Below are 5,017 nucleotides of genomic sequence, written 5' to 3'. Positions count from 1 at the left end.
GGGATCTCGGCTCACTGCAAGCTCCGCCTCCCAGGTTAATGCCATTCTCCTGCCTCAGCCTCTGAGTAGCTGGAACTACAGGAGGCCACCATCATGCCCGGCTAATTTTTTTTTTTGTATTTTTAGTGGAGATGGGGTTTCACTGCGTTAGCCATGATGGTCTTAATCTCCTGACCTCGTGATCCACCCGTCTCGGCCTCCCAAAGTGCTGGGATTACAGGCGTGAGCCACTGCGCCCGGCCTCAAATTGTATTTTTATTTTATTTATTTTTTATTTATTTATTTTTTGATTTTGTACAAGATTTTATTAAAGGTCTTTACAGAGCAACATCCAGATTCCAGAATATAGCTGCCAAGGAGACCCTGTTATGCTGTGGGGACTGACTGGGGCATGGCAGGTGGCTCTGGCTTCCCACCCTTCTGAGATGGGAGTGGTGGGAAGTGTCTCATCTTTGGGTTCCAGGATGCTCCCTTGGTCAGGCAGGGGCGTCTTAGGGCCAGTCTTACCAGTTGGGTCCCAGGGCAGCATGATCTTCACCTTAATGCCCAGCACACCCTGTCTGAGCAACACATGGCGCACAGCAGCATCAATGTAGTAGTTAACAGGGTCTCTCCTCTGGATCATCAGGCCATGCACAAACTTCATGGATTTAGCCCTCTGTCCTCGGAGTTTCCCAGACACCACGACCTCACAGCCTTTGGCCCCGCTCGCCATGATGAACCGCAGCACACCATAGCAGGCCCTCCGCACAGCAGGCCTTCCTAGGAGTTTGTAACGCAGAGACTGGGCAATGGCACACAGACCTCTAGTGGCCACCTTTTCAGCATAAAGCTCTACACTGCTCTCTGGAAAGCCAAACCTTTTCTGAACAACAGCAGTAAGTTCCGGAATCCGCGGACCCTTCTCACCAAGAACATTCTGTGTTCTGGTGGCTAAGATAATGATTTCTGTCCTGGTTGGTGTAACTCACACCTCAACTCCAGCGTAGCATTCTTCAGCCAGCTCCCGAGTAAGAAACTCATTCAGTTCAGCTTTGAAGATGCCATCAGCGACAAACTTCCTCTTCTTGGAAACTTGCACAGCCATCTTGCTGCCACGCTCCGCCGAAAGAAAAGCCAGAATGTATTTTTAAAATGAGACATGAAAGTCAAAATTACTTCTTGATCCATGGGGCTACATAATGGATGTTGTGTTAGTAGGCATGGAAACATTATTAATCTCCTTGTATAGCTCCATCAGAGCTCTTGGGTGACCAGGTGCATTGTCAGTGAGCAGTAATATTTTGAAAGGAATCCTTTTTTCTTTTTTTTTTTTTTTTTTGAGAAGGAGTCTCGGTCTGTCCCCTAGGCTGGAGTGCAGTGGCGCGATCTCGGCTAACTGTAAGCTCTGCCTCCTGGGTTCACGCCATTCTCCTGCCTCAGCCTGTGGAGTAACTGGGACTACAGGCGCCTGCCACCACACCTGGCTAATTTTTTGTATTTTTAGTAGAGACGGGATTTCAACGTGTTAGCCAGCATGGTCTCGATATCCTGACCTCGTGATCTCCCCACTGTGGCTTCCCAAAGTGGTGGGATTACAGGCATGAGCCACCACACCCAGCCTAGGAATCTTTTTTTTCTGAGCAGTAGTCTGAGTAGTGGGGCTAAAATATTCAGTAGCTGGGACTACAGGCATGCACCACTGAGCCTGGCTGTCCGTTGTTTGTTTAAGACTTAGTATTTTAAGATTAGTTTTAGGTTCATGGCAAAATTAAGAGGAAAGCACAGAGATTTTCCATACACCTTCTGCCCCAACATATGCATAGCCTCTCCCATTATTAGCATCCCCCACTGGAGTAGTACATTTGTTACAATAGATGAACAAACTGTAGGGGTGATGGAAACTTTTACTGTACCCTCTGAAGTTTCTGTAGTTGAATCTGTGATAAACTGAAAGCAGACAGATTAATAGGAGAAAGACATACAGATTTATTATGTGCATATACGTATACAAGAGTCTCACAAAATAAAAGACTCAGGCCAGATGATTGGAATTTTTATAGTATCTGTAGCTGCAGAAAGAAATAGGGGCTTGGGACTTCTAGGGAGTGGAGGTGCGGACAGACAGCTTTGGGAGGATAAGAGGAAGAAATCTAGTGAACAAAGGTTGTCTTGTTTTGTAGATTAAAATATCTTGGGGAGCAGCCCTCCAAAGAATGGGTAAAGCTTCTGTGGGTGAGGTTGTTAACCTTTAGTCTCTCTTTCCTGTGGTACGGTCTTTCCACATCCATCTTTAGGCAGATTAGGGGTCCTCAGAGAAAACCAGCTTGCATCCGCTGGTTCCCTGCTGTTCCCCAGTCAGGATACCAAAGAACCTTACTTTGGGGTATCATTTTCTGAGCCCCAACACTACATTGACACATTAAGATCACCCAGAGTTCATCGTTTACATGTAGGGTTTACTCTTGTTTTCTTACTTTCTATGACTTTAGACAAATGTGTAATGACATGTATCCATCTTTATGGTAGTATACAGTATATGTTCACTGCCCTAAAAATTCTCTCTGCCTTGCTGGTTCATCCCCCTCAGCAATCTCTCATAACCCACAACTGTAACCCCCAATGGGTTCTACTTGCCTTCTGCCAGAGGAAGCCAATTTATCAAGACAAGGGAATTTTTTTTATAGAGAAACTGTTTAATACATATAGAGCCAATTAAATGGGAGACTGGAATTTTACTATTACATCAGCCTCGCTGAAAATTTGGAAGCTAGGATTTTTAAAAGATAGTTTTGCAGGCATGGACTAGGGAATGGGGAATGCTGATTGGTTAAGTTAGGGATGAAATCATAGGGAGTTGAATCAGCCCTCTTGCATGGAGTCAGTTCCTGGGTGGGAGGTCACAAGACCAGATGTCCCAGTTTATGGGTCTGGCCAGTGGATCCATTAGAATGAAGGGTCTGAAAAATATGTCAAACACCAGTCTTACGTTTTACAGTAGTAATGTTATCCATTGGAGCAACTGAGGAGGTTAGGAAGTTTATGGCCTCTGCATGACTTCTGAGCCATTATTTTATTTGTTTGTTTGTTTGTTTGTTTGTTTGTTTATTTTGCGATGAAGACTTGCTCTGTCACCCAGGCTGCGATGCAATGGCACAGTATCGGGTCACTGCAACCCGTCTCCCAGGTTCAAGCAATCCTCGTGCCTCAGCCTCCTGAGTAGCTGGGACTACAGATGTGTGCCACCATGCCCAGCAAATTTTTGTAGGCATCGTGGTTTAGTAGAGACAGGGTTTTGCCATGTTGGGCAGTCCTGAACTCCTGACCTCAAGTGATCTGCCCATGATGGCCTCCCAAAGTGCTGGGATTACAGGCATGAACCACTGCTTCTGGCCCTGAGCCATTATTTCTAATTTTGTGGCAAATTTGTTACTTTTACAAAGGTGGTCTAGTCTCCAAGCAAGGAGGATGTTTGTTTTGGGGAGGGACTGTTATTGTCTTTGTTTCAAAGTTAAAAGTGTAAATTCCTCCCAAAGTTAGCTACACCTACTACACCCAGGAAGGAACAAGGGCAGTTTGGGGGTTAAAGGCAAGATGGAGTTGGTTAGGTCATGTCTCTTTCACTGTCATAATTTTCTTACTTATAATTTTTGCAAAGGTGGTTTCTCCACTGATTTGTGTACTCTTGCCCTAATTTTGCCTTTTCTGGCATGTTACACTTTGGAATCATACAGAATGTAGCCTTTTCAAATTGGCTTCTTGGCTGCTTTTATTTGGTAATATGCATTTAAGTTTCCTACAAGTCTTTTCATGGCTTGATCATTTCTTTTTAGCTCTGATTAATATTTCATTGTCTGGATCTACTACAGTTTGTCCATCTACCTACTGAAGGATATCCTGGTTGCTTCCAAGTTTTGTCAATTATGAATGAAGCTTCAGTAAACATCTGTTTGCAGGTTTTTGAGTATACATAATTATTCAACTTCTTTGGATAAATACCAAGGAATGCAATTGCTGGATCATATGGTAAGAGTATGTTTAGTTTTGTAAGAAATTGTAAAGTGTCTTCCAAAGTGGCTGTACCATTTTACATTTCCACCAGCAGTGAATGAGAGTTTCTATAGCATATCCTTGCCAGCGTTTTGGTGGTTTCAGTGTTTTGGCTGTTGGCTGTTTTAGTTAAGGTGTATAGTGATATCTCATTGTGTTTTAATTCTCTTTTCCTAATTGTCACATGTGTCCTTGTGAAGAGACCACCAAACAGGCTTTGTGTGAGCAACAAGGCTGTTTTATTTCACCTGGGTGCAGGCAGGCTGAGTCTGAAAAGAGTGAGCAAAGGGTAGTGGGATTATTAGTTCTTACAGGTTTTGGGATAGGCGGTGGAGTTAGGAGCAATGTTTCGCGGGCAGAGAGGGTGGATCTCCCAAAGTACATTCTCAAGGGTGGGGAGAATTACAAAGAACCTTAAGGGTGGGGGAGATTACGAAGAACTTTCTTAAGGGTGGGAGAGATTACAAAGTACATCAGTTATGGTGGGGCAGAAACAAATCACAATGGTGGAATGTCATCAGTTAAGTCTATTTTCACTTTTGTGAATTTTCAGTTGCTTCAGGCCATCTGGATGTATACGTGCATGTCACAGGGGATATGATGGTTTAGCTTGGGCTCAGAGGCCTGACATTCCTGTCTTCTTATATTAATAAGAAAAGCAGGTTGGGCACGGTGTCTCACGCCTGTAATCCCAGCACTTTGGGAAGCTGAGGCAGGCGAATCACAAGGTCAGGAGATCAAGACCATCCTGGCTGACACGGTGAAACCCCATCTCCACTAAAAATACAAAAAAATTAGCCAGGTGTGGTGGTGGGCACCTGTAGTCCCAGCTACTCGGGAGGCTGAGGCAGGAGAATGGTGTGAACCTAGGAGGCGGAACTTGCAGTGAACTGAAATCGCACCACTGCACTCCAGCCTGGGCAACACAGCGAGACGCTTGTTAAAAAAAAAAAAAAAAAAAAAAAAAAAAAAAAAAAAAAAAAAAAAA

The 5,017-nt window shown here is 44.2% G+C and overlaps 1 protein-coding gene and 1 pseudogene across 1 annotated transcript in view; one reads left to right on the top strand and one right to left on the bottom strand.

Moving 5' to 3' along the window:
• SDHAF3 (succinate dehydrogenase complex assembly factor 3) overlaps nt 1-5,017 on the top strand; it is an 80,397-nt gene that overhangs the window by 28,209 nt on the left and 47,171 nt on the right. The window lies entirely within an intron of this gene.
• Nucleotides 352-1,120, bottom strand: LOC108513538 (40S ribosomal protein S3 pseudogene; annotated as a pseudogene).

Source organism: Rhinopithecus bieti, unplaced genomic scaffold (genome assembly GCF_001698545.2).
Source record: "Rhinopithecus bieti isolate Rb0 unplaced genomic scaffold, ASM169854v2 scaffold_31127, whole genome shotgun sequence".
NCBI lineage: Eukaryota > Metazoa > Chordata > Mammalia > Primates > Cercopithecidae > Rhinopithecus > Rhinopithecus bieti.
The sequence above is the reverse complement of the archived record's forward strand: the minus strand, read 5'-3'. Positions and strand labels throughout refer to the sequence as shown.